Source organism: Oncorhynchus masou, chromosome 29 (genome assembly GCF_036934945.1).
Source record: "Oncorhynchus masou masou isolate Uvic2021 chromosome 29, UVic_Omas_1.1, whole genome shotgun sequence".
Taxonomy (NCBI): domain Eukaryota; kingdom Metazoa; phylum Chordata; class Actinopteri; order Salmoniformes; family Salmonidae; genus Oncorhynchus; species Oncorhynchus masou.
The window spans coordinates 88,547,471-88,558,189 of record NC_088240.1 but is presented as its reverse complement, the minus strand read 5'-3'; positions in this window follow the sequence as shown (position 1 = coordinate 88,558,189).

Genomic DNA, 10,719 nt, shown 5'->3' with positions numbered 1-10,719 from the left:
GTCTTTGGTGTATAACAGCTGACTTGATTAATGAGGAGTTGATGAGAGGCTGGTTTCAGGACAGATCAACAAGTGACTCAACACCATCTACAGGTTGCATTCCAAATGGCTCTCTATCCTCTATAAAGTGCACTTCAGATCCCTAAAGGCTCTGGTCAAAAGTAGTGCCCTAAATAAGGAATAGGGTGCCATTTCAGAGACACATAATGCACAGTGCATGTGTTAAACTCTGCTCTGTCAGAGGTCTGCTTCCATGCACTGGTCTCAATATTCATTCATTACCTTCCACAGTACTCAACTACCAGAGTGATACATGAACTGTTTTCATTTGGTCTAATTGTTGAACTTTCTCTACCTTCACATCATCTGTCACAAAATGATTAGAGTACTCCGAGGAGGAGTGGGGAGGATTAGAGAGATTGAGGGATGGAGGGAGAGAGGGATGACGGGATGGGGTGGAGGGATGGAGGGATAGAGGGATAGAGGGATAGAGGGATGGCGGGATGGGGTGGAGGGATGGAGGGATAGAGGGATGGAAGGATGGGGTAGACACTACTGGTGCTTTATAATGTACACAGAGGAGGAGTGGGGAGGGATGGAGGGATGGGGGTGGAGGGATGGAGGAATGGAGGGATAGAGGGATGGAGGGATGGGGCAGACACTACCAGTGTTTTTATAGTGTACATAAATCAAGGGGCTAATAAATGAATAGCTACATGACTTCTTGGCCTCAGCATATATCACAGAGGGGAACCAGACGAAGCCCCGTATACCCCAGAGGACAGAAGAATGCTTCTGTTCAGAACTGTGATTTGTGGATGTCTCTTAGACGCGTCAGCCTCTGAAACTCAGCTCAAAGACGGTAATCAGGCTTCGAGAGGCCAAGGACTCTGGTTACACATACTAACAAGCAGAACCCCTCTGTATACAACAGGTCTGTGTCCCAAATGGCACCCTATTCCCTATATAATGCACTACTTTTGTCCGGGACCCATAGAACCCTATTCCCTATATAGTGCACTACTTTTGACTAGGGCCCATAAGGCTCTTGTCAAAAGTAGTACACTAGGGCCCATAAGGCTCTTGTCAAAAGGAATAGGGTGCCCTATATTGGGAATAGGGTGCCCTATATTGGGAATAGGGTGCCACACCTCAGAATCCTGTCTTCCTGCAATGTTATGGGTGTGTTATTGGATAGATAGCGGTTTTGGAGGTACATTTTGTTGTTCGTTAATAAATGGATTTGGTCCATTTTCTAGGTGTTAGTTACAGGCTGTTAATGGACTCATAAGGGAGGCCCCGGAAAATCTCAGATTCAAAGAAAAGCAAAGACTATACATCATTAATGTAAAAGTTAAAATACAGATGTACCAATCCCAGATTGCCCCTTTAAACCAGAACACCACCCTCTGGCAACGTTCTTCTTCCCAGGTTGGCTGAAATGAACTGTAGTGAAAATGTAGTTTTGTCTAGACTCTAGTAAACCCACAAATTCCAAAAGATTATGAAGAACCATTAATCTCTATGAGTTTGCAGATTAAAACTTCTTACAGCGAGCAAATGGAGAGGCAGTGGATTACTAGGAGAGAAAGGAAAACAGAGGAAATAATAGCAAAGGACAATCCAAAATAACATGGTATTAGACACGGGATACTGTTCTCATGCCTTTGACCTCTTTTTATCAACACAGACATAAAGAGCTCATTCAGACCGAATAGACAGGAACACAAAGTGCATGTTCCAATCAGTTCCTCGTCTTTTGATACCACAACATACAGCACCAGTCACCTAGTCATTCAAGGGTTTTTCTTTATTTTGACTATTTCCTACATTGTAGAATAATAGTGAAGACATCAAAATTATGAAATAACAAATATGGAATCATGTAGTAACCAAAAAAGTGTTAAACAAATCAAAACATATTTTGCATTTTAGATTCTTCAAAGTAGCCACCCTTTGCCTTGATGACAGCTTTCCACAGTCTTGGCATTCTCTCAACCAGCTTCACCTAGAATCCTTTTCCAACGGTCTTGAAGGAGTTCCCACATATGCTGAGCACTTATTGGCTGCTTTTTCTTCACTCTGCTGTCCAACTCATCCCAAACCCTGTCAAATGGGTTGAGGTTGTGTGATTGTGGAGGCCAGGTCATCTGATGCAGCACTCCATCACTCTCCTTCTTGGTCAAATAGCCCTTACACAGCCTGGAGGTGTGTTGGGTCATTGGCCTGTTGAAAAACAAATGATAGTCGCACCAAGCGCAAACCAGATGGGATGGCATATCACTGCATAATTATGGGGTAGCCATGCTATTTAATTGTGCCATTAAAAGCACCCCCACACCATCACACCTCCTCCTCCATGCTTGACGTGGGAACCACATATGCAGAGAAAATCCGTTCACCTACTCTGCGTCTCACAAAGAAATGGAGATAGGGTCCAAAAATCGAAAATGTGGATTTATCAGACCAAAGGACAGATTTCCACCGGTCTAATGTCCATTGCTTGTGTTTCTTGGCCCAACCAAGTATCTTCTTCTTATTGGTGTCCTTTAGTAGTGGTTTCTTTGCAGCAATTCGACCATGAAGGCTTGATTCACGCAGTCTCCTCTGAACAGTTGTTAAGATGTGTCTGTTACTTGAACTCTGTGAAGCATTTATTTGGCTGAAATTTCTGAAGTGCAGTTAACTCTATCCTCTGCTGCAGACGTAACTCTGGGTCTTCCTTTCCTGTGGCAGTCCTCATAAGAGCCAGTTTCATCATTGTGCTTGATGGTTTTTGTGACTGCACTTGAGGAAACTTTCAAAGTTCTTTACACCTGATTGACTTACCTAATTAATTTGTAACTTATTTTGTACATATTGTTTCTGCAACCGTATCTTATGGCAAAAAAGAGCCTCTGGATATCAGGACAGCGATCACTCACCTCGGATTAGACAAAGATTTTTCTTCAACAAGCAAGATGCACAGGACATTCTTCAAACACCCGACAGGGCCAACATCCCCGTTATTTGCAAGAGGAAGCGACAAAGGTACAGAGGACAAAGATTCAGATGCCTGGTCAGGACCTGGAGAAGGCGACTGGGAAAGCTGCCGTTACCGTCAATACTACTCGCCAATGTCTAGTTTATTGTCCAATGATTGCACAAGGTATGATCACGAATACTCTACCAACGGGACATCAAAAACTGTAATATCTAATGTTTCACGGAATCGTGGCTGAATGACGAGCTAGCAGGATATATGCTCCACCAGCAGGATAGAACAGCACACTCCAGTAAGACAGGGGGGGACAACAGCTGGTGCACGAAATCTAAGGAAGTCTCTAGATTTTGCTCACCTGAAGTATAGCATATTGTGATAAGTTGCAGACTACACTATTTGCCTAGAGAGTTTTCAGCTATACTTTTCGTGACTGTTTATTTACCACCATAGACATGCTGGCACTAAGACAGCAGTCAGTCAGCGTATAAGGAAATAATCAAACAGAAAACCACTCACTCAGAGGCGGCGCGACAAGTGGCTTGAGACTTTAACCTCTTGATGCTATGGGGGCGCTATTTCATTTTTGGATAAAAAGACGTGCCCGTTTTAAGCATATAATTGATAGCTTTGGAAAGAAAACACTGCCCTAGAACGGGAGCTACAGGCAAAACCAAGATGAAACGGCATCCAGGAAACCAGCAGGATTTTTGAGGCTCCGTTTTCCATTGTCTCCTTATATGGCTGTGAATGCGAGAGGAATGAGCCTGCCCTTTCTGTCGTTTCTCCAAGGTGTCTGCAGCATTGTGACGTATTTGTAGGCATATCATTGGAAGATTGACCATAAGAGACTACATTTGCCAGGTGTCCGCCCGGTGTCCTCCGTCAAAATTGGTGCGTCTTTTTCAGCTGCTGGTATTTTTCCATGCGATTCTGAGGGGGAAGCAGGCTTCCACGAACTGCATATCAATGAAGAGATATGTGAAAAAACACCTTGAGGATTGATTCCAAACAACGTTTGCCATGTTTCAGGTCGATATTATGGAGTTAATTCGGAAAAAGTTTGACGTTTTGGTGACTGAATTTTCGGTTCGTTTCGGTAGCCAAATGTGATGTACAAAACGGAGCGATTTCTCCTACACAAAGATTCTTTCAGGAAAAACTGAACATTTGCTATGTAACTGAGAGTCTCCTCATTGAAAACATCTGAAGCTCTTCAAAGGTAAATGATTTTATTTATTTGGTTATCTGGTTTTTGTGAAAATGTTGCGTGCTAAATGCTACTCAAAATGCTAAGTTAGCTTTGCATACTCTTACACAAATTAGTGAATTGCTATGGTTCAAAAGCATATTTTGAAAATCTGAGATGACAGTGTTGTTAAGAAAAGGCTAAGCTTGAGAGCAGGCACATTATTTTCATTTTATTTGCGATTTTCAGAAATCGTTAACGTTGCGTTATGCTAATGAGCCTGAGGCTTTATTCACGATCCAGGATCCGGGATGGGGAGTATCAAGAGTTAATGCAGGGAAACATATCAGTTCTACCAAATTTCCATCAACATGTTAAATGTGCAACCAGAGGGGGGAAAAAAATCTAGATCACCTGTACTCCACACACAGAGACGCGTACAAAGCTCTCCTTCGCCCTCCATTTGGTAAATCCGACCACAACTCTATGATTCCTGCTTACAAGCTAAAATTAAAGCAGGAAGCATCAGTGACTCGGTCTATAAAAAAGTGGTGAGATGAAGCAGGTGCTAAACTACAGGACTGTTTTGCTAGCACAGACTGGAACATGTTCCGGGATTCTTCCGGTGACATTGAGGAATACACCACATCAGTCACTGGCTTTATCAATAAGTGCATCGAGGACGTCATCCCCACAGTCACTGTACGTACATACCCCAACCAGAAGCCATGGATTACAGGCAGCATTCTCACTGATCTAAAGGGTAAAGCTGCCGCTTTCAAGGTCCGGGACTCTAACACGGAAGCTTACAAGAAGTCCTGCTATGCCGTCAACCATCAAACAGGCAAAGCGTCAATACAGGGCTAAGATTGAATCATACTACACTGGCATCGACGCTCGTCGGATGTGGCAGGGCTTGCAAACTATTACAAACTACAAAGGGAAGCACAGCCACGAGCTGCCCAGTGACACGAGCCTACCAGACAAGCTAAATCACTTCTATGCTTGCTTCGAGGCAAGCAACACTGAGGCATGCATGAGAGCATCAGCTGTTCCGGACGACTGTGTGATCACGCTCTCCGTAGCCGACGTGAGTAAGACCTTTAAACAGGTCAACATACACAAGGCTGCGGGGCCAGACCGATTACCAGGACGTGTGCTCCGGGCATGTGCTGACCAACTGGCAGGTGTCTCACTGACATTTTCAACATGTCCGTGATTGAGTCTGTAACACCAACATGTTTCAAGCAGACCACCATAGTCCCTGTGCCCAAGTACACAAAGGCAACCTGCCCAAATGACTACAGACCTGTAGCACTCACGTCCGTAGCCATGAAGTGCTTTGAAAGGTTGGTAATGGCCCACATCAACACCATTATCCCAGAAACCCTCGACCTACTCCAATTTACATACCGACCAAACAGATCCATAGATGATGCAATCTCTATTGCACTCCACACTGCCATTTCCCACCTGGACAAAAGGAACACCTATGTGAGAATTCTATTCATTGATTACAGTTCAGCGTTCAACACCATAGTACCCTCAAAGCTCATCACTAAGCTAAGGATCCTGAGACTAAACACCTACCTCTGCAACTGGATCCTGGACTTCCTGACGGACCACCCCCAGGTGGTGAGGGTAGGTAGCAACACATCTTCCACGCTGATCCTCAACACTGGAGCTCCCCAGCGGTGCATGCTCAGTCCTCTCCTGTTCTCCCTGTTCACCCATGACAGCATGGCCAGGCACGACTCCAACACCATCATTAAGTTTGCAGACGACACAACAGTGGTAGGCCTGATCACCGACAACTACGAGACAGCCTATAGGGAGGAGGTCAGAGACCTGGCCGTGTGGTGCCAGAATAACAACCTATCCCTCAACGTAACCAAGACTAAGGAGATGATTGTGGACTACAGGAAAAGGAGGACCGAGCATGCCCCCATTCTCATTGATGGGGCTGTAGTGCAGGTTGAGAGCTTCAAGTTCCTTGGTGTCCACATCAACAACAAACTAGAATGGTCCAAACACACCAAGACAGTCGTGAAAAGGGCACGACAAAGCCTATTCTCCCTCAGGAAACTAAAAAGATTTGGCATGGGTCCTGAGATCCTCAAAAGGTTCTACAGCTGCAATACTGAGAGCATCGTGACTGGTTGCATCACTGCCTGGTACGGCAATTGCTCGGGCCTCTGACCGCAAGGCACTACAGAGGGTAGTGCATACGGCCCAGTACATCAATGGGGCAAAGCTGCCTGCCATCCAGGACCTCTACACCAGGCGGTGTCAGAGGAAGGCCCTAAAAGTTGTCAAAGACCCCAGCCACCCCAGTCATAGAATGTTCTCTCTACTACCACATGGCAAGCGGTACCGGAGTGCCAAGTTTAGGACAAAATAGCTTCTCAGAAGTTTTTACCCCCAAGCCATAAGACTCCTGAACAGGTAATCAAATGGCTACCTGGACTATTTGCATTGTGTTCCCCCCCCAACCCCTCTTTTTATGCTGCTGCTACTCTCTGTTTATCATATATGCATAGTCACTTTAACTATACATTCATGTACACACTACCTCAATTGGGCCGTCTAAACCAGTGCTCCCGCACATTGGCTAACCGGGCTATCTGCATTGTGTCCCACCCACCAACCCCTCTTTTACGCTACTGCTATTCTCTGTTCATCATATATGCAGTCACTTTAACCATATGTACATGTACATACTACCTCTATCAGCCTGACTAACCGGTGTCTGTATGTAGCCTCGCTACTTTTATAGCCTCACTACTGTATGTAGCCTCACTACTGTATATAGCCTGTCTTTTTACTGTTGTTTTATTTCTTTACCTACCGATTGTTCACCAAATACCTTTTTTGCACTATTGGTTAGAGCCTGTAAGTAAGCATTTCACTGTAAGGTTGTATTCGGCACATGTGACAAATAACCTTTGATTTGATTTAATGATGGACTGTCATTTCTCTATGCTAATTTGAGCTGTTCTTGCCATAATACGATCTTAATATATAATACGAACCAAATAGGGCTATCTTCTGTTTACCACCCGTACCTTGTCACAACAAAACTGATTGGCTCAAACACATTAAGAAGGAAAGAAATTCCACAAATTAACTTTTAACAAGGCACACCTGTTATATGAAATGAATTCCATGAAGCTGGTTGAGAGAATGCCAAGAGTGTGTGCAAAGCTCTCATTAAGACAAAGGGTGAAGAATCTCAAATCTAAAATATATTTTGATTTGTTTAACACTTTTTTGGTTAATACACGATTCCGTAAAAATAAATAAAAGACACTGGAATGAGTAGGTGTGTCCAAACGTTTTACTGGTTCTGTCATGAATAAACCCTGCCCTTTTCTTAGACTACAAGTCATGATGGGATAGACTCTTTCTCAATCAAACCCCATCAATCCCCGTGGTATACAATGGAAACAGCACATGTCAGCTGTGTATATTAAGGGCAGCTTGTGATCTATGGGGATGTTGGATGGAAATAGTTTTACTCACAATAGGATAGTGCCACCCCTTGGATTGACAGTGTACTGCAGTTTAATTCCCAGTCCAAAATCTTCTGTTCGCTCTCACACAACTGAAAGAATACTATAGTCGATAGTACATTATTAACCAAAGGACAAAAAAACACGAGTTATGTAATCAACATGATACCACATATATGTCCAGTACAGTATATAAGTGATGATAGAAGTAAATATCAGGTGTAAACAGTACATGATAATGGCAGGAACTCACTGGAACTGAGTACAGGCACCTCTAATGTTATTCTGCTTGTGTTCCTCTTCCTCCTGTTGAATATTACCTCAGAAGTATTGCACCTACATATAAACGCTACCAGCACCCAAAATGAGTAGCGGCCCGTATTTCAGTCCAAGTCAAGCACGGAGTGTAAAATGAGACCTGGATGATCACAGAACACTTGTGGCTGAACCTGTGGGATGTCTGTTGTTCACCTAAAAAATCTACATTGATATTCAGTGCAGAAAGAACAACACTCATAAACACACACACACTCAGCATGCATCCCGAATGACACCCTATTCCCTTTTTAGTGCACTACTGTTGACCAGGGCCAATTGGGCACTATGCACTATGTAGGGAATAGGGTGCCATTTGGGACCCTTACTCAGTCTGCTCAGTGTATAAATCACCTCCCAAATATTGTGGGGGCTGGCTCTTTCTGTGGCTCCAGGATTAACCTTCAGTCATATATCATCAGACACTCCCTTCTGAGACAGGCAGGCAGGCAGGCAGACAGACAGACACATAGGCAGAAAGACAAATAGACAGAGTCAGACAGACACAGGCAGACAGCCAGACACAGAGGCAGACAAACAGAAACAGGCAGACAGACAGACACATAGGCAGAAAGACAGATAGACACATAGGCAGACAGACTTATAGACAGTCAGACAGACAGACACACACACACACAGACAGACACAGTGGCAGACAGACAGATAAACACATAGGCAGACAGACAGTCATGCAGTACTGTATGGACCTCACCACAGGGGCAACATCGTGTAGATCTCAAATGGCTCCCTACATATGCCCTATGGGCCCTGGTCAAAAGTAGAGCACTACCAAGGGAATAGGGTGTCATTTGAACACATCCACTGATCCATCACTGTAGTACTCACTCAACATTCCCTGAAAACATCAAAGATGGCATATGTCTGTCTGAGCTCTTCCTCTGAAGTCTCTCATGAAGGAAAAACAAATACCAATGAATAATAGAAGAAGTTGTTATTGGCAGTCAGCCAGTCAGTTTGTCAGTTAGTCAGCCAGTCAGTTAATCAGTCAGCCAGTTAGTCAGACAGCCAGTCAGCCAGTCTGTCAGCCAATTAGTCAGCCAGTGGGTCAGTTAGTCAGCCAGTCAGTTAGTCAGTCAGCCAGTTCGTCAGGCAGCCAGTCAGCCAGTCTGTCAGCCAGTCAGCCAGTGAGGCAGCGGGTCAGTTAGTCAGTCAGTCAGTCAGTCAGTTAGCTTGCCAGGAGTAGAGCCAGGTGATACAGTCAGCCAGCCAGTCAGTTAGTCAGCCAGTCAGTTATTTAGTCAGTCAGCCAGTCACTAAGTTAGTCAGTCAGCTAGTGAGCCAGTCGGTCAGTCAGCCAGCCAGTCAACCAATCAGCCAGTCAGTCAGTCAGTTAACTGGTCAGGACTAGAGCCAGGTGAAACAGTCAACCAGTCAGGACTAGAGCAAGGTGAAACAGTCAGTTAGTTATCTGGCTGGGACTAGAGCCAGGTGAAACAGTCAGTCAGTCAGCCAGGTGAAACAGCATTTTGAAGTTTTTCACCAAAAAGGGGAAAGAATAAAAACTAGAGCCAGGTGAAACAGCCAGTCAGTTGGTCAGTCAGTCAGTTAGGACTAGAGCCAGGTGAAACAGCCAGTCAGTTGGTCAGTCAGTCAGTTAGGACTAGAGCCAGGTGAAACAGCCAGTCAGTTGGTCAGTCAGTCAGTTAGGACTAGAGCCAGGTGAAACAGCCAGTCACCTGGCTCAGTCAGTTAGGGTTAGAGCCAGGTGAAACAGTCAGTCAGTTGGTCAGTCAGTCAGTTAGGATTAGAGCCAGGTGAAACAGCCAGTCACCTGGTTCAGTCAGTTAGGATTAGAGCCAGGTGAAACAGTCAGTCAGTTGGTCAGTCAGTCAGTTAGGATTAGAGCCAGGTGAAACAGCCAGTCACCTGGCTCAGTCAGTTAGGATTAGAGCCAGGTGAAACAGTCAGTCAGTTAGGATTAGAGCCAGGTGAAACAGCCAGTCACCTGGCTCAGTCAGTTAGGATTAGAGCCAGGTGAAACAGTCAGTCAGTTGGTCAGTCAGTCAGTTAGGATTAGAGCCAGGTGAAACAGCCAGTCACCTGGCTCAGTCAGTTAGGATTAGAGCCAGGTGAAACAGTCAGTCAGTTGGTCAGTCAGTCAGTTAGGATTAGAGCCAGGTGAAACAGCCAGTCACCTGGCTCAGTCAGTCAGGACTAGAGCAAGGTGAAACAGTCAGTTAGTTATCTGGCTGGGACTAGAGCCAGGTGAAACAGTCAGTCAGTTGGTCAGTCAGTCAGTTAGGACTAGAGCCAGGTGAAACAGTCAGTCAGTCAGCCAGGTGAAACAGTATTTTGAAGTTTTTCACCAAAAAGGGGAAAGAGTAAAAATCTAGAAGTCAGTCTGCCACACGCCCACCAGGTTCACCATGGCAACAGATTTCTGGGACAGAGAACTGGGTGAGGACATTGAAGGGAGCTTTGTTTGGGAGGTCTTACCCTGTCCAATGTCCCCATGAGAGGAGGGGTGGCCATGGAAGGACCAGGTTTCACTTTACAGGAAGTTCTGGTGGTTCTCACAGCTCCCTGGGATACAGTCTCTCTATGTCCCAAATGGCACCCTCCCTATGGGCCCTGGTCAAAAGTAGTGCACTGTGTAGGGAATAGGGTGCCATTTGGGACGTAACGCCATAGTCTGTATTCTTACTTTGCAAGGGATGAGGGAGTCGGTAAGAGAATACATGAATGTAAATTCATGGAATGTT